This window comes from Ranitomeya imitator, chromosome 1 (assembly GCF_032444005.1).
Source record: "Ranitomeya imitator isolate aRanImi1 chromosome 1, aRanImi1.pri, whole genome shotgun sequence".
In the NCBI taxonomy this organism is placed as follows: Eukaryota; Metazoa; Chordata; class Amphibia; order Anura; family Dendrobatidae; genus Ranitomeya; species Ranitomeya imitator.
The window spans coordinates 206,426,136-206,445,731 of NC_091282.1; the positions used below are offsets into that span (position 1 = coordinate 206,426,136).

The 19,596-nt window shown below is 44.0% G+C and overlaps 1 protein-coding gene across 2 annotated transcripts in view; it reads left to right on the forward strand.

The window, feature by feature from the left end:
• The window catches only part of SNCAIP (synuclein alpha interacting protein), a 363,994-nt gene that overhangs the window by 120,414 nt on the left and 223,984 nt on the right, over positions 1-19,596 (forward strand). For both annotated transcript variants that reach the window (XM_069753553.1, XM_069753545.1), the window contains exon 2: positions 2,630-2,660. The gene's annotated coding sequence lies outside the window, so the exon portion shown is untranslated. The remainder of the gene's footprint in view (positions 1-2,629; positions 2,661-19,596) is intronic.

Genomic DNA, 19,596 nt, shown 5'->3' on the forward strand with positions numbered 1-19,596 from the left:
CAGAACCACGTGGGGGGACCTAGTGAATGAACTGCAGAGAGCTGGGACCAATGTAACAAGGCCTACCATAAGTAACAACTAGCCACCATGGATTCAGATCCTGCAGTGCCAGACGTGTCCCACTGCTTAAGCCAGTACATGTCCGGGCCCATCTGAAGTTTGCTAGAGAGCATTTGGATGATCCAGAGGAGTTTTGGGAGAATGTCCTATGGTCTGATGAAACCAAACTGGAACTGTTTGGTAGAAACACAACTTGTCTTGTTTGGAGGAAAAAGAATACTGAGTTGCATCCATCAAACACCATACCTACTGTAAAGCAGGGTGGTGGAGACATCATGCTTTGGGGTTGTTTCTCTGCAAAGGGGCCAGGACGACTGATCCGGGTACATGAAAGAATGAATGGGGCCATGTATCGTGAGATTTTGAGTGCAAACCTCCTTCCATCAGCAAGGGCATTGAAATGAAACGTGGCTGGGTCTTTCAACATGACAATGATCCAAAGCACACCGCCAGGGCAACGAAGGAGTGGCTTCGTAAGAAGCATTTCAAGGTCCTGGAGTGGCCTAGCCAGTCTCCAGATCTCAACCCTTTAGAAAACCTTTGGAGGGAGTTGAAAGTCCGTGTTGCCAAGAGAAAAGCCAAAAACATCACTGCTCTAGAGGAGATCTGCATGGAGGAATGGGCCAACATACCAACAACAGTGTGTGGCAACCTTGTGAAGACTTACAGAAAACGTTTGACCTCTGTCATTGCCAACAAAGGATATATTACAAAGTATTGAGATGAAATGTTGTTTCTGACCAAATACTTATTTTCCACCATAATATGCAAATAAAATGTTAAAAAAACAGACAATGTGATTTTCTGGATTTTTTTTTTCTCAGTTTGTCTCCCATAGTTGAGGTCTACCTATGATGTAAATTACAGACGCCTCTCATCTTTTTAAGTGGTGGAACTTGCACTATTGCTGACTGACTAAATACTTTTTTGCCCCACTGTATATACATATATGTGTCTCACTGACATATATATATATATATATATATATATATATATATACCTATTCTATGTGTACACATTTATTCTACCTATTCTACTGTAAGCTGTCAGTGTGATTTTACTGTACACCGCACTGAATTACCGGCTTTTCTTTCTAACAGCGCTGCGTATTTCTCGCAAGTCACACTGCTTGTCCGTGTGAAATCCGTATTTTTCACGCTTCCATAGACTTTCATTGGCGTATTTCTTGCGCAGTATGGTGACAAACGCAGCATGCTGCGATTTTGTACGGCCGTAGAAAGCCGTATAATACTGATCAGTAAAATACGGCAGATAGGAGCAGGGGCATAGAGAATAATTGTGCCGTATTTTTTGCGAGTTTTACGGACGTAGTTTCTGCGCTCTTAGGTCCGTAAAACTCGCAAGTGTGAAGCCGGCCTAAATGTCGTGCTGGGACTCTTACACTGCTGCAAAGCAAAATGGCGGCGCCCAGTGGCTGCAAAAATAATTAATAATAAAAAATATATTAAAGTTAAAAAAAAAATTTTTGTATTAAAAATAATTGTTTATATAAACAATTATTTTTAATACAAAAACAAAATTGCGGCACCTTCCCTTTAAGTGGTGGAAAAAAATCCAAATTTTGGTGGAAAAAAAAAAGTGCCATTTTCCGAGACCTGTAGTATTTACATTCTTTGTGATCTCAGGTTGGCTGAGGGCTTATTTCTTGCACGCCGAGCTGATGTTTTTATTGATACAATTTTGATGCAGATACAATCTGTTGATCGCCCGTTATTGCATTTTATTGCAATGTAGCAGTGACGCAAAAAAAAGGAAGTCTGGCGTTTTTGAATTTTTTTCTTGTTACACCGTTTAGCAGTATACCTTATATTTATATTGATATATCTGATTCTGAATGCGGTGATACCAAATATGTGTATGTTTGATTTTTTTTTATTTTATTTTGAATGGGGCAAAAGGGGGGTGATTTGAACTTTAATATTTTTTTATTTAATATTTTAAAAAACTTTTTGTTTTGGAATGCTTCAGTAGTCTCCATGGGACACTGGAAGCTGCCATAATCCGATCGGCTCTGCTGCACACAGGCAATCTGATTGCCTGTGTGTAGCAGAAATGGTCACTTGCTATGAGCACCTTTCACCGGGCGGCGCTCTGCTGGAGACCTCTGGTTGTCATGCCAACCCATCGGTGACCCGTGATCACTTGACGGGGTCACCGATGGACGGGATTTCAGAAGCGCTTCCAGTAAGCGCGAGTTAAATGCCACTGTCAGAGATTGACCGCAGCATTTAACAGGTTAACAGCCACGGGTGGATCGCGATTCCACCCGCGGCTGTTAGAGGCACATGTCAGGTGTGTGGTTAGAGTAGGAACGTACAATGCACAACATATTTGGAGGGGGAGAGAGATGAAAAATCAGAAGGTGTCCTTGTATACAGGTGTACAGGTGGATCACTGGGTCCATATGAATCAGAGTATTCAAGTGCATTATGTATTATAGTAGCAGAACAAAGTATCCGTTATAATCTTCGTTTTCTTAAGCAGATGGAGTTGAGATAATCTTTTCATTCATCATTCATAAATTTTCTGTTTTTTTGTTTTTTCCTAGGTTCTTGTTCTGGTGGAAAAACTGCACAAAAGTAAGAACATTTTTACACTTTTTATTAATTTCGTCATAATTATGTGAAAGTCCAAAGGCAGCAAAACATTTTCCGTGATTCTAGTTCCCTGGAACTGGGAAGAAAAGAACCCCACCCTTCATATTTTAGGGCTTAGGCCACGTTCACACGTTCAGTATTTGGTGAGTATTTTACATCAGTATTTGTAATCCAAAACCAGGAGTGGGTGATAAATACAGAAGTGGTGAGGGTGACATGTTTCTATTTTTCTCTGATTGGTTCTGGCTTACAAACACTGAGCATGTGAACGTGGCCTCATCCAGACGTCCATGCCCATCTATCCAAGCACAGGTTGTTGGGATCGATGCCGATTTCAACACTCCTTAGATTGTGAATAGTACTAGGCAATGTATGTATACCTAATGCCTCATTCACACATCTGTTATATGCTCGTATGTGAAAAAAGGGACCGATTTTCATCAGTGTTTTTCGATAAGATTTTCATTAGTATTTGGTCAGTTGCGGACTTGCGATGAACAACCGTGACATATGAAAGACGCCGTAAGTTACGGTTGTTACATGTTCTATCTGTGACAAATCCAGACAAGTGAGGCCTAAAGCCTGAACCAAATTCCATTTTCTTCTCAGAATTAAATGCTGAGAAAGTAACACCTCTTATAGCAGTGTTTGTGTGAAGTCAATTACTGCTTATCCTACAAGCCTGCCGGCCAGAACCATATTTTACTGCTAATTAGGAGATGAACATATGGGGAAATATAGCTTTTAATCTAAATATGGAAAGGACATTTTAATGACATATTTAATGCCTAGGCACACCATAAACAATATTATAGGCTTATTTTCTGTTACAACAATATTTATTTTGTCTGGCATATGAGACATTACCAGGGAAAATAAATATTCTTTACCTTGTGGCTTTATCTCATAAAGTTATTTATGGTGTGCCTGAGCCTTTCATATGCAATTACGCAGCAGTTCTCCTAGGCCCTCATTTGTTTGCATTACACCCAAATGTTCCTTTGAAGATCTCCTTCCATTAAATTTTTGTTTTTACATTTTGGATTAATTACAATGTGCCACATTTTCCAGCAAGCTCATTTATTATGAGGCAATGCCTGCCATTGACCCTGTCATTCTGCAGCCACCAAACGGGGTTAACGTAGTCGCATGATGTATTACCCATTACTAATGATAACTGTTCTTTTCATGGTTGGCCCTTTGTAGTTGGATTTAGCTGTATCATATGGCTCGGTTACATCTTTTTTTGTTACCAATATTTTGATATTTTGGAAATTATATGAACTTGGATCAAAAATTAAAGGGTAGAGTTAGGAATCTCCCTGATCTCACTCACTTATCTTACTGTTTACTTATACAAATAGTTTTCATAGAATTTTTGGTACATGATTAAGTTGGCCCTAATCCCGAGTCAGCCGATTCAGCCCTAAATCCTGACAAAATCCAGTGATAGTCTTCATTTAATGCATAAAGCGTTTATTTGCATGCAGCAAAATCCACAACGTTTTCTTTATTGCTACAGATTGTGCATGAAAAATTTACAGCTCACCCTATTTAATTACAATGTGATGTCCTGCACACAGATAAGCCATCTATGGAAGATATCCGAGTCTTCAGCTTGGATTTCTACTAAAAGTTCTTTTAAAAAAGCCCATGTTGTATTTGCCTCTGATTATTCAGACACTTAGGAACTTTATCTGGTGTTGGTTTCCCCTTTACGGCCCTATCAGCCTCCACTCTTATGGGGAGGCCTTCTATAAGATCTTGGAGTGTGCGTTTGGGAATTTTTGAGGCTGGAGATCCCCACTCCAAGGCCCAGGTGGCTAATGAGTAGACGTTGAAGGCCAGTAGGGCTACTGAGTGCACTATGAGGGCGTCAGCCATCGTGTAGTGGTAATCTGTAAACTGTTGTGGTGGCCTAGACTTTGTAACTGCAATGGGCACTCTTAGCACCTGGCATGTGCCCTTGGTGAATGACCCTCATTAACGTTCCCTGTTGTGAATATTTTAGATGGTTGGCATAAAAAAGCTGACAATGGCGTATCAGAAATACGGGCTGAATATTATCAGATGCTATTTATGGATTTATGATTAGAACATATGTAGGATATTATTAACTGGAATTTCAGGCCAGAAATTATGGTAATAATAGTATGAAGCGTGACCTGTAAGTCTTTCAGATGGTAAAATACAGAAATGTGCTGTGCCATCACTACTTGTGTTGTTTTAGGATTTGGCACAGCACATACGTTCTGCTACGGAGTGCCTTTTCTATGTATTTGCACAGCTGCACTTGGTCGTATTTAGCACAGTGTTAAATGACGACTATAGAGATGGTAGATAAAAGGAATATTGGATTCAGATAAAGGATAATTATTTGTATTCACATCCTAATATGTCTGTGGCAGATAGTAATAGAGGCATATTAGATGTTTTGTGGAACAATTAAGTTTAATCAGTGACTGTCACCTTCTGACCTCTGTGCTGTACAAACCAGAGCTTTGTGACAAGGTCCATTTACGGTCTGTGTTTCTACAGTCTCTGTGCATCTACAGTCTGTGCAGCTACAGTCTGTGCAGCTACAGTCTGTGCCTCCACTATCTGTGCATCTACAGTCTGTGCATCTACAGTCTGTGCCTCTACAGTCTCTGTGCCTCTACAGTCTCTGTGCCTCTACAGTCTCTGTGCCTCTACAGTCTGTGCATCTACAGTCTGTGCAGCTACAGTTTCTGTGCCTCTACAGTCTCTGTGCCTCTACAGTCTGTGCCTCTACAGTCTCTGTGCCTCTACAGTCTGTGCCTCCACTATCTGTGCATCTACAGTCTGTGCATCTACAGTCTGTGCAGCTACAGTCTCTGTGCCTCTACCGTCTCTGTGCCTCTACAGTCTGTGCCTCTACAGTCTCTGTGCCTCTACAGTCTGTGCCTCCACTATCTGTGCATCTACAGTCTGTGCATCTACAGTCTGTGCAGCTACAGTCTCTGTGCCTCTACAGTCTGTGCCTCCACTATCTGTGCATCTACAGTCTGTGCATCTACAGTCTGTGCCTCCACTATCTGTGCATCTACAGTCTGTGCATCTACAGTCTGTACCTCCACTATCTGTGCATCTACAGTCTGTGCATCTACAGTCTGTGCCTCTACAGTCTCTGTGTGTCTACTGTTTGTGCCTCTACAGTCTTTGTATCTGTGCATCTACTGTCTGTGCATCTACTGTCTGTGCCTCTACAGTCTCTGCCTCTACAGTCTCTGTGTATCTGTAGTCTCTGGGCATCTACAGTCTCTGTGTATCTACAGTCTCTGTGTATCTACAGTCTCTGTGCATCTACAGTCTGTGCATCTACAGTCTCTGTGCATCTACAGTCTCTGTGCATCTACAGTCTCTGTGCATCTACAGTCTCTGTGCATCTACAGTCTCTGTGCATCTACTGTCTCTGTGCATCTACAGTCTCTGTGCATCTACAGTCTCTGTGCCTTTACAGTCTCCGTGCCTCTAATGTCTCTGTGCATCTACAGTCTCTGTGTATCTACAGTCTCTGTGTATCTACAGTCTCTGTGCCTCTACAGTCTCTGTGCCTCTACAGTCTCTGTGCCTCTACAGTCTCTGTGCCTCTACAGTCTCTGTGCATCTACAGTCTCTGTGCATCTACAGTCTCTGTGCATCTACAGTCTCTGTGCATCTACAGTCTCTGTGCCTTTACAGTCTCTGTGCATCTACAGTCTCTGTGCATCTACAGTCTCTGTGCCTCTAATGTCTCTGTGCATCTACAGTCTCTGTGCCTCTACAGTCTCTGTGCCTCTACAGTCTCTGTGCATCTACAGTCTCTGTGCATCTACAGTCTCTGTGCATCTACAGTCTCTGTGCATCTACAGTCTCTGTGCCTTTACAGTCTCTGTGCATCTACAGTCTCTGTGCCTCTACAGTCTCTGTGCCTCTAATGTCTCTGTGCATCTACAGTCTCTGTGCCTCTACAGTCTCTGTGTATCTACAGTCTCTGTGTATCTACTGTCTCTGTGCCTCTACAGTCTCTGTGCCTCTACAGTCTCTGTGCCTCTACAGTCTCTGTGTATCTACAGTCTCTGTGTATCTACAGTCTCTGTGTATCTACAGTCTCTGTGCCTCTACAGTCTCTGTGCCTCTACAGTCTCTGTGCCTCTACAGTCTCTGTGCCTCTACTGTCTCTGTGCATCTACAGTCTCCGTGCCTCTACTGTCTCTGTGTATCTACAGTCTCTGTGCCTTTACAGTCTCTGTGCATCTACAGTCTGTGCCTCCACTATCTGTGCATCTACAGTCTGTGCATCTACAGTCTGTGCCTCCACTATCTGTGCATCTACAGTCTGTGCCTCTACAGTCTCTGTGTGTCTACTGTTTGTGCCTCTACAGTCTTTGTATCTGTGCATCTACTGTCTGTGCATCTACTGTCTGTGCCTCTACAGTCTCTGTGTATCTACTGTCTCTGTGCATCTACTGTCTCTGTGCATCTACAGTCTCTGTGCATCTACAGTCTCTGTGCCTTTACAGTCTCCGTGCCTCTACTGTCTCTGTGCATCTACAGTCTCTGTGTATCTACAGTCTCTGTGCCTCTACAGTCTCTGTGCCTCTACAGTCTCTGTGCCTCTACTGTCTCTGTGCATCTACTGTCTTTGTGCCTCTACAGTCTCTGTGCCTCTACAGTCTCTGTGTATCTACAGTCTCTGTGCCTCTACTGTCTCTGTGCCTCTACAGTCTCTGTGCCTCTACAGTCTCTGTGCCTCTACTGTCTCTGTGCATCTACAGTCTCTGTGCCTCTACAGTCTCTGTGCCTCTACAGTCTCTGTGCCTCTACAGTCTCTGTGCCTCTACAGTCTCTGTGCCTCTACTGTCTCTGTGCCTCTACAGTCTCTGTGCCTCTACAGTCTCTGTGCCTCTACAGTCTCTGTGCCTCTACAGTCTCTGTGCCTCTACTGTCTCTGTGCCTCTACAGTCTCTGTGCCTCTACAGTCTCTGTGCCTCTACAGTCTCTGTGCCTCTACAGTCTCTGTGTATCTACTGTCTCTGTGCCTCTACTGTCTCTGTGCCTCTACTGTCTCTGTGCCTCTACAGTCTCTGTGCCTCTACAGTCTCTGTGCCTCTACAGTCTCTGTGTATCTACTGTCTCTGTGCATCTACAGTCTCTGTGCATCTACAGTCTCTGTGCATCTACAGTCTCTGTGCCTTTACAGTCTCCGTGCCTCTACTGTCTCTGTGCATCTACAGTCTCTGTGCATCTACAGTCTCTGTGCCTCTACAGTCTCTGTGCCTCTACAGTCTCTGTGCCTCTACTGTCTCTGTGCATCTACTGTCTTTGTGCCTCTACAGTCTCTGTGCCTCTACAGTCTCTGTGCCTCTACAGTCTCTGTGCATCTACAGTCTCTGTGCCTCTACAGTCTCTGTGCCTCTACAGTCTCTGTGCCTCTACAGTCTCTGTGTATCTACAGTCTCTGTGCCTCTACAGTCTCTGTGCCTCTACAGTCTCTGTGTATCTACAGTCTCTGTGCCTCTACTGTCTCTGTGCCTCTACAGTCTCTGTGCCTCTACAGTCTCTGTGCCTCTACTGTCTCTGTGCATCTACTGTCTCTGTGCATCTACAGTCTCTGTGCCTCTACTGTCTCTGTGCCTCTACAGTCTCTGTGCCTCTACAGTCTCTGTGCCTCTACAGTCTCTGTGCCTCTACAGTCTCTGTGCCTCTACAGTCTCTGTGCCTCTACAGTCTCTGTGCCTCTACTGTCTCTGTGCCTCTACAGTCTCTGTGCCTCTACAGTCTGTGCATCTACAGTCTCTGTGCATCTACAGTCTGTGCATCTACAGTCGCTGTGTATCTGCTGTGTGTGTGAGTGTGAGCAGGTTGCGGGATGCAGTGACAGACAGAAGGCAGACCAAGGGTTAACACATATAACAGTTTTAATTTAACAGGGGGTTAACTCCTCACAGGGAGGTGCAGGGTTAAATGGGGAAAATAACAGTTCAATTGTAAAGGATATGCAGCGTTAAGGAACAATGAATCGGATAACGGCAGTTCTTGTGAATCACTTTACGTGGCAGTAGTTCTTCCGACTGTAGATGCTGCTTGAAAGTCAGTAGCGCCGACAACAGCTAGCGCTGTGCTTGTCCAATTAGGTCCTGCTGGTAATGGTGGTTTGTCTTCTGGCGGCAGTGGTTGGTGTCTGGTACCTTCCACTGGGCCCCTAGTCCATAAGTGGCTGTGGCCAATGCAGGCAAGGCTGCAATACTATCAGGGTCCTGGTCGAACGGTGTGGCAACGTCCGGCAATGTGGGCAGCAACAAACAGTCCTGCACCCTGCCCTGGCTCTTAAGCTAACGAGCGGCGCTCAACTGAACAGGGCTCCCGGCTCTTCCGGTCACTGTGGTAGGCTCTGGCAGTGTCCTGGCATATGGCTGGCCCCGCTTCGTCTCGGCCCATCTGAGCACCTTGCAGAGCATGCTGCGCACGCACCTTGCCTCTCTCATGGCTGGTGGGAAAATCCTTGATGCTGCGTATGCACTTTCCCTTTTAACCGCGCCCCTGGTCAGAGCCCTGGTCCGGTCCTTTTTGCCTTCCCCCGGACAATATGGGATGCAGCCTCAACAGTTCCAGAACCAGCGCAGCACAGGTACCCGCAGCCCGGTATTCCTCCTTACACATATACAGTCTGTGTATCTACTGTTTGTGCATTTACTATCTGTGTATCTACAGTCTGCATCTGCAGTCTCTATGTATCTACAGTTTCTGTGTATCTACACTCTCTGTGTATCTACAGTCTCTGTGCCTCTACGGTCTCTGTGCCTCTACTGTCTCTGTGCCTTTACGGTCTCTGTGCCTCTACGGTCTCTGTGCCTCTACAGTCTCTGTGTATCTACAGTCTCTGTGCCTCTACAGTCTCTGTGCCTCTACAGTCTCTGTGCCTCTACAGTCTCTGTGCCTCTACAGTCTCTGTGCCTCTACAGTCTCTGTGCCTCTACAGTCTCTGTGTGTCTACTGTTTGTGCCTCTACAGTCTTTGTATCTGGGCATCTACTGTCTGTGCCTCTACAGTCTCTGTGCCTCTACAGTCTCTGTGCCTCTACAGTCTCTGTGCCTCTACAGTCTCCGTGCCTCTACTGTCTCTGTGCATCTACAGTCTCTGTGTATCTACAGTCTCTGTGCCTCTACTGTCTCTGTGCCTCTACTGTCTCTGTGCCTCTACTGTCTCTGTGCCTCTACTGTCTCTGTGCCTCTACAGTTTCTGTGTATCTACAGTCTCTGTGCCTCTACAGTCTCTGTGCCTCTACAGTCTCCGTGCCTCTACTGTCTCTGTGCATCTACAGTCTCTGTGCCTCTACAGTCTCTGTGCCTCTACTGTCTCTGTGCCTCTACTGTCTCTGTGCCTCTACAGTCTCTGTGCCTCTACAGTCTCTGTGCCTCTACAGTCTCCGTGCCTCTACTGTCTCTGTGCCTCTACTGTCTCTGTGCCTCTACAGTCTCTGTACCTCTACAGTCTCTGTGCCTCTACAGTCTCTGTGCATCTACATCTATGTATTTGCACAGCTGCACTTGGTCGTATTTAGCACAGTGTTAAATGACGACTATAGAGATGGTAGATAAAAGGAATATTGGATTCAGATAAAGGATAATTATTTGTATTCACATCCTAATATGTCTGTGGCAGATAGTAATAGAGGCATATTAGATGTTTTGTGGAACAATTAAGTTTAATCAGTGACTGTCACCTTCTGACCTCTGTGCTGTACAAACCAGAGCTTTGTGACAAGGTCCATTTACGGTCTGTGTTTCTACAGTCTCTGTGCATCTACAGTCTGTGCCTCCACTATCTGTGCATCTACAGTCTGTGCATCTACAGTCTCTGTGTGTCTACTGTTTGTGCCTCTACAGTCTTTGTATCTGGGCATCTACTGTCTGTGCCTCTACAGTCTCTGTGCCTCTACAGTCTCTGTGCCTCTACAGTCTCTGTGTATCTACAGTCTCTGTGCCTTCACAGTCTCTGTGCATCTACAGTCTCTGTGCCTCTACAGTCTCTGTGCCTCTACAGTCTCTGTGTATCTACAGTCTCTGTGCCTCTACAGTCTCTGTGCCTCTACAGTCTCTGTGTATCTACAGTCTCTGTGCCTCTACAGTCTCTGTGCCTCTACTGTCTCTGTGTATCTACAGTCTCTGTGCCTTTACAGTCTGTGTATCTACAGTCTCTGTGTATCTACAGTCTCTGTGCATCTACAGTCTCTGAGCCTTCACAGTCTCTGTGTATCTACAGTCTCTGTGCCTCTACAGTCTCTGTGTATCTACAGTCTCTGTGCTTCTACAGTCTCTGTGTATCTACAGTCTCTGTGCATCTACAGTCTCTGTGCATCTACAGTCTCTGTGCATCTACAGTCTCTGTGCCTTTACAGTCTCTGTGTATCTACAGTCTATGTGCCTCTACTGTCTCTGTGCATCTACAGTCTCTGTGTATCTACAGTCTCTGTGCCTCTACTGTCTCTGTGCCTCTACTGTCTCTGTGCCTCTACTGTCTCTGTGCCTCTACTGTCTCTGTGCCTCTACTGTCTCTGTGCCTCTACAGTTTCTGTGTATCTACAGTCTCTGTGCCTCTACAGTCTCTGTGCCTCTACAGTCTCCGTGCCTCTACTGTCTCTGTGCATCTACAGTCTCTGTGCCTCTACAGTCTCTGTGCCTCTACTGTCTCTGTGCCTCTACTGTCTCTGTGCCTCTACAGTCTCTGTGCCTCTACAGTCTCTGTACCTCTACAGTCTCCGTGCCTCTACTGTCTCTGTGCCTCTACTGTCTCTGTGCCTCTACAGTCTCTGTACCTCTACAGTCTCTGTGCCTCTACAGTCTCTGTGCATCTACATCTATGTATTTGCACAGCTGCACTTGGTCGTATTTAGCACAGTGTTAAATGACGACTATAGAGATGGTAGATAAAAGGAATATTGGATTCAGATAAAGGATAATTATTTGTATTCACATCCTAATATGTCTGTGGCAGATAGTAATAGAGGCATATTAGATGTTTTGTGGAACAATTAAGTTTAATCAGTGACTGTCACCTTCTGACCTCTGTGCTGTACAAACCAGAGCTTTGTGACAAGGTCCATTTACGGTCTGTGTTTCTACAGTCTCTGTGCATCTACAGTCTGTGCCTCCACTATCTGTGCATCTACAGTCTGTGCATCTACAGTCTCTGTGTGTCTACTGTTTGTGCCTCTACAGTCTTTGTATCTGGGCATCTACTGTCTGTGCCTCTACAGTCTCTGTGCCTCTACAGTCTCTGTGCCTCTACAGTCTCTGTGTATCTACAGTCTCTGTGCCTTCACAGTCTCTGTGCATCTACAGTCTCTGTGCCTCTACAGTCTCTGTGCCTCTACAGTCTCTGTGTATCTACAGTCTCTGTGCCTCTACAGTCTCTGTGCCTCTACAGTCTCTGTGTATCTACAGTCTCTGTGCCTCTACAGTCTCTGTGCCTCTACTGTCTCTGTGTATCTACAGTCTCTGTGCCTTTACAGTCTGTGTATCTACAGTCTCTGTGTATCTACAGTCTCTGTGCATCTACAGTCTCTGAGCCTTCACAGTCTCTGTGTATCTACAGTCTCTGTGCCTCTACAGTCTCTGTGTATCTACAGTCTCTGTGTATCTACAGTCTCTGTGTATCTACAGTCTCTGTGCATCTACAGTCTCTGTGCATCTACAGTCTCTGTGCATCTACAGTCTCTGTGCCTTTACAGTCTCTGTGTATCTACAGTCTATGTGCATCTACAGTCTCTGTGCATCTACAGTCTCTGTGCTTCTACAGTCTCTGTGCTTCTACAGTCTCTGTGCCTCTACTATCTCTGTGCCTCTACTATCTCTGTGCCTCTACAGTCTCTGTGCCTCTACAGTCTCTGTGTATCTACAGTCTCTGTGCCTCTACAGTCTCTGTGCCTCTACAGTCTCTGTGTATCTACAGTCTCTGTGTATCTACAGTCTCTGTGCCTCTACAGTCTCTGTGTATCTACAGTCTCTGTGTATCTACAGTCTCTGTGCATCTACAGTCTCTGTGTATCTACAGTCTCTGTGTATCTACAGTCTCTGTGTATCTACAGTCTCTGTGCCTCTACAGTCTCTGTGCATCTACAGTCTCTGTGTATCTACAGTCTCTGTGTATCTACAGTCTCTGTGTATCTACAGTCTCTGTGCCTCTACAGTCTCTGTGTATCTACAGTCTCTGTGCCTCTACAGTCTCTGTGCCTCTACAGTCTCTGTGCATCTACAGTCTCTGTGCATCTACAGTCTCTGTGCATCTACAGTCTCTGTGTATCTACAGTCTCTGTGTATCTACAGTCTCTGTGCCTCTACAGTCTCTGTGTATCTACAGTCTCTGTGCCTCTACAGTCTCTGTGTATCTACAGTCTCTGTGTATCTACAGTCTCTGTGCCTCTACAGTCTCTGTGCCTCTACAGTCTCTGTGCCTCTACAGTCTCTGTGCATCTACAGTCTCTGTGCATCTACAGTCTCTGTGCATCTACAGTCTCTGTGTATCTACAGTCTCTGTGTATCTACAGTCTCTGTGCATCTACAGTCTCTGTGTATCTACAGTCTCTGTGTATCTACAGTCTCTGTGCATCTACAGTCTCTGTGCATCTACAGTCTCTGTGCATCTACAGTCTCTGTGCATCTACAGTCTGTGTATCTACAGTCTCTGTGTATCTACAGTCTCTATGTATCTGTCTGTGTGTCTATTGGCCAGGCTATAGCGCTGCACACAGTCACAAGTGCGCACATCCATCCACAATCCTTTCTCATTTTATGATATTTTTGTTGGAAGAGACTAGAGCGAGTAAGTGAAAGGTGTGCAGCTGCATTTTACGTTCGCCCAGGAGACTTTTGCTCTGTATTTAGCAATTCATAGGACTTTAGGAATAAGACCATCCTGTTTTTTATCCCTAACATCTGTTTGAACTTTCGAGGGAAAAGGACATCTGCCCCATAAACGCTGCTTCGTTTTCAGAGGTTGGGAAAACAAACGTTGCACTATCACTATTAACATTTCACAGTTTCCTTCCAGATTTCAGACTTCTAGTGGCATTACGTTATTCCTCCTATAAATGTGCCACATTTATTCAGGGTTTATAAAAGTGGATGTCTGTTTTGGTTAAAATGAAATTCACTCAATGGGAGAGTATTCCTAATGTCAGCTCACCATTTCCCTTCCTCATTGCTGCCCACATTAGATTAGATGTCCTCTTGCCAGATCAGCTGCAGGCCTGAAAAGGAATCTGACAGCAGGTGTTTGCTACCCCATCTGAGCATAGCATAATGTAGGCAAAGAGACACTGATTCCAACCATGTATCACTTATTTTACTGGGTGCAGCAGTTATGATACAATCAAAGCTTTTAGATGTAGCAGAGCTGAAAAGCTCACCCCACTTCACAGCTTCCTGTCTACATTGTATATTGACAATGAGCTGCTTATCAGAGGAGGGGGCGTGGCCAGACTAGGGCTCACAGGGGCTGTAGTCCAGGCAGTGATAATCTCATGGTGATAAAACATCCATTATATTTAAACAGCACATCACCCAATAAGTGACACATTCCTGAAATCTGTGTCTTAGCCCCTACCTCATGCTGTCCTCGGATTACATAGCAAAAACCTGCTGATAGATTCCCTTTAAACAACGTAAAATGATGGAGAACTTTGGAAATCTGCATCCCCATTTACTTTTTCTAATGTATATGTTAAAAAAGAGCGGTGTGGGGTTTCACATGACACTTGGACCAAAGGCCGTATGTTTCAGTCCAGAGGTAATAAAGAGAATGCCCCTTAGACCATACAGCCATTTTCCAGTTATTTGCATAGTCTCATGCTGGTCATCTGTTAGCTTTTACTAGTGGCAGCATCCTAAACAGATATTGTGTGCGCTTGCAGATTTTGCCAGTCTTATGGTATGTGCACACAGCGTCATCTTCACGCTGATACCTCACTGAACCCGCCTGAAAAAGCGCTAAAAAAAAAAGAATGGACTGATATATTGCAATGTCAAAACGACGTACATTTCAGCCCTTTTCTCTCCTTTTAACCCTTGCAGACTTCGATTGCTATCGACTATATAAAAGAAGGGACCGGTGCATTCCCTAGGCGTTTTCCGCTGGGAAGCTGCCTCTGATTCATATACAGAAAATTAAAAAAAAACCACGCCACTGCAAAAGGACGTCACAAAAGATGCTTTTGGAAAAACACGGCGGGCATTTTCCTACAGGAAAAATAATGCGGGTACACTGACATTTAAAAGACATGGTGTGCCCTTAGGGTATTTTCTTCAATGGTTTGCTTTACTCTGCTGGATTTTGATCTTGTTGGACTCATTTTTGTCGTCTCTCGTGGTTTACGTGTCCTCCTATAAAGGCCCTCTTGGTGTGTGTGTTACATGTGCCACTATGGGGTTTTTACTTTCATGAGCTGCTGTATTATAGCCCCCTCTAAGAAAAAACAATGTAATATGCATCCTATAAAATCGAGTGTGGGCGCCGGCGGATTATGGTTGCCATCGTTTCCACATGGATCCCTTACATGTTCCATGACTAGGCCCCTCGGCCCTCCTCGGGCATTAGGATGTGCTCCAGCCCAGTGCTCAGTGTGGGCACTTCATGGACCTTTCTGTCTCTTTTCATCCATTTTGGTAATTCTTTACATGACTGGTGTGATTCGACGTATTGACGCACTAGGTGTACTTTCTAGTTGTATTCCTTATTATATCTTAGTAGAAAGAAGAACGCTAATAAACTAAGGCTGCAGGATGAGCCGGACATGTTTACTTGCTTACTATTAATGAAGTCATTTATTATTAATTGCATTGGACGGTGCTTATTGCTTCTAATTGAATGCCTTCACCCTTACCACAGCGGCGGTGTAATGTTCCCTTACTACATCAGCAGATTTCCTGCTCCCTAAGGTCATTAGTGTGAACAGGGTTCTTTACAAAGTAGCTATTGCAGGTCCGTAAAACTGGTTATCCAGTTATAGACCTGTAATGAAATGGGTTTTACGTCTCCTGGAAGGTCACAAGGACCTGGGTGGCTAAATTGGGGGATTGCACCAGTCACTATTGCCCCTAGAAGGGCCTGCACTTGCTACTTGTTGGCTATTCCTAGCATCTCATTGACTACCATAGCATGTGTGCCATCCCTTTTTTAACACCATTCAAATTCACTGTCCACAATTGGGATACTGCCTCTTTAAAAGTACCACTTTCACCCCGTCACCACCAGGCCATTTTCTATTTTAGTTTTTTCCTCCCCTTCTTCCAAGAGCCATAACTTTTTATATTTCTGTCAATATTGCAGTATGAAGGCTTGTTTTTTTTTTTTGCGGGACGAGTAGTACTTTTGAATTCCACCATTGATTTTACCATATAGTGTACTTGGAAAACTGAAAAAAAAAATGACAAGTGCAGTGAAAGTGCAAAAAAAGTCCACAATTGTTTAATGGTTTTTTTTATTTTCCATGTTCACTAAATGGGTCAATATGAATATGCCAAATCCAAACATGTAAAGTTTATTTTTTATTAAATTGTTGAAAAAAATTTTGAAATTTATCTGAAGTTTTTCTTTGCTTTTGTCGCCATTTTCTGAGACACAAACCTTTTCATTTGTCGTGATCTGGGGCAGGGTGAAGGCTTATTTTTTGTGCCCAGAGCAGTTGTTTTTATTGATACCATTTTGCAGTAGATACGATGTTTTGATCGCCTCTTATTTCTTTTTATGGCAATGTTGCAGCAACCAAGAAAACATAATTCTGGCGTTTTATCGTTTTTTCTTGTTTCTCTGTTTCCCAATCAGATTAATTTATTTTATATTTTGATAGATCGGACATTTCTGAACGCAGCAGTACCATATATGTGTATTCTTTCCCAATTATTTTCAATGGAGGAAAAAGGGGGTGAACTTTTGTGGGGAGGCTTTCCTTCATATTTTAGAAACTTTTTTTCTTTCTACTTTATTTAATAGTCCCCTTAAGAAACTTGAAACGGAGATTGCGGATCATTAGTGATAGCAGAGCTTCAGCACTGCTAAGTATAGTAGAATTGATGATCTCCTTTGAACATCGTCAAGAGTCGGCGTTCACAGGAGTATCTTGCCAGGCAGGGGTGTCTTCAGTAGACCCTCGGCTATCAAGACGATCCATCGGTGCCTCGCAGACACGTCACAAGGCGTAATGATGGGAGCTTGGAATGGCGTGGACCCCGCGCGGAGCATGTTGAGGCTAGGTTCACATCACATTAGTGCCATTCGTTTAACGTATCGGTTAAACAGATGCGCTAACGCTGATTCCCAAATTCACTTTTTTCTACAAATGCACTAACGCATGCACCAAAGCATGGTAGCGTCCGTTCGCTGTGCGTTAGACCTAATGTACCCGAAAACGCGGGAGACCGCGTTCGAGCGGGTGTTACAAAGTAACGCATCATCGCTAATGCATTCTCATTTTGGCCTGCGTTAGGATGCGTTACGATAATAGATGGCAATAGGTGCGTTAACATATGGTACCTAACGCCATGTGAACCTTGCCTAAATCCCACTGTCAGATTTTGACAATGAGATTTCACAGGTTAGCAGTCCCAGATATAGCACCGCTCCACCCGCGACTGTTAAAGCACATGAGACCTGATTAAATCAACTGTCATGTGCGGGGAAAGATGCGGGCTCATCGTCAAAATCCGTATTAAAGTCAGGGACCCGACATCTACTATATAAAGCTGAATGTGTGTATGTGTGTGTGTATGTGTGTATGTATGTCCGGGATTGGCATCTGCACCGTCGCAGCTACAGCCACAGAATTTTGCACAGTCACACGTCTGGACCCCGAGAGCGTCATAGGCTACGTTGTGAAGTGAAATTTTAACCCCGCGCTTTCCAATTCACCAAACAATTTTGCCCCTATCTACATAATGGGGAAAAAAGTGAAAGGAAAAGTGTTGGAGGCGTCGCAGCTACAGAAACAAAATTTTGCACAGTCACACTTCTGGACCCTGAGAGCGTCATAGGCTACGTTGTGAGGTGAAATTTTAACCCCGCGCTTTCCAATTCACCAAATAATTTTGCCCCTATCTACATAATGGGGAAAAAGTGAAATGAAAAGTGTTGGAGGCGTCGCAGCTACAGCCACAAAATTTTGCACAGTCACACGTCTGGACCCTGAGAGCGTCATAGGCTATGTTGTGAGGTGAAATTTTAACTCCACGCTTTCCAATTCACCAAACTATTTTTCCCCTATCTACATAATGGGGAAAAGTGAAAGGAAAAGTGTTTGAGGCAAATTGACAGCTGCCAGATGTGAACAAGGGGGACTTAAAGAATGAGAGCGATGGCGCCAAAGAGTATATACCGATCAGTTGCTAAGGTGGGGCCCCGACATGAGATACTCACCACACATGGGGATATGAACACACACATAAAATGCGCCACACACTACCACGTGCTTGAACACATATACCACCCTCAGCACACATTTCACCACACATACACCAACCTCGCCACATAAAAATCGAAACACAAAAGTCGCCGCTCAAAACTCACCACGCGCAAAACTCGCCACATGCAAAAACTAGGCTCACGCAAAACTCGCCACAAGTGCAAAACTCACCTCATGGAAAACTCGCCACACGCAAAACTTGCACACGCGGAAAAATTGCCACATGCACAAAATTTGCAACACATGCAAAAGTTGCCTCACACAAAACTTGCACATACTCAAAAGCCACCAGACATAAAACTCACCACGCGAAAAACTCGCCATGCGCAAAACTTGCTGCACACAACTTGCTACACTAACCTGTCACATGCAACTCGACACACAAAAAGTTGCTACACGCATGTTGCCACACAAAACTCATCTCACAAAAGTCGCTACATGCATGTCACCACACACAACTCAACACACACAACTTGACAAACGAAACTCGCCCTAAAACATACACAAGTCTGGTATTAGCCTTCAAAAATAAAAATCTGATTAATAAGCAGACAAACTACAAGAGCAACAAATGTACCATATAGGAAATACAGCAGCTGTCAGTCACATGACCTGTCTATTAGGTGTATGTGGGAGCTAATATATACTGCCAGGGGGAGGGCTTCCTGTTGGCTGGGGATTTATCAGGCTGCCAGTTTATCTTACAAATACTGAGGTAAAAATACTGAGCAAATAACGTGTTAACGAGGTCTAATACAGGAGATCACACAGGTATATACTATATACAGGGGAGATGACACACAGATATATACTATATACAGGAGAGATGACACACAGGTATATACTATATAGAGGAGGAGATGACATACAGGTATATACTATACACAGGAGGAGATGACATACAGGTATATACTATATACAGGAGGAGATGACACACATGTATATACTATATACAGGAGCAGATTACCTACAGGTATATACTATATACAGGAGGAGATGACATACAGGTATATGCTATATATAGAAGATGACATACAGGTATATACTATATACAGGAGGAGATGACACACAGATATATACTATATACAGGGGAGATGACACACAGGTATATACTATATACAGGAGGAGATGACATACAGGTATATACTATATATAGGAGGAGATGACATACAGGTATATACTATATATAGGAGGAGATGACATACAGGTATATACTATATATAGGAGGAGATGACATACGGGTATATACTATATACAGGGGAGATGACACACAGCAGGTATATACTATATACAGGGGAGATGACATATAGGTATATACTATATACAGGAGATGACATACAGGTTTATACTATATATAAGGGAGATGACAAACATGTATATACTGAGGTGAAAATGAGAGGTGTGAGGTGAAAATGAAAAGGTGTGAGTGCAAAATGAGAGGAGTGAGGGAAAATAGTGTAG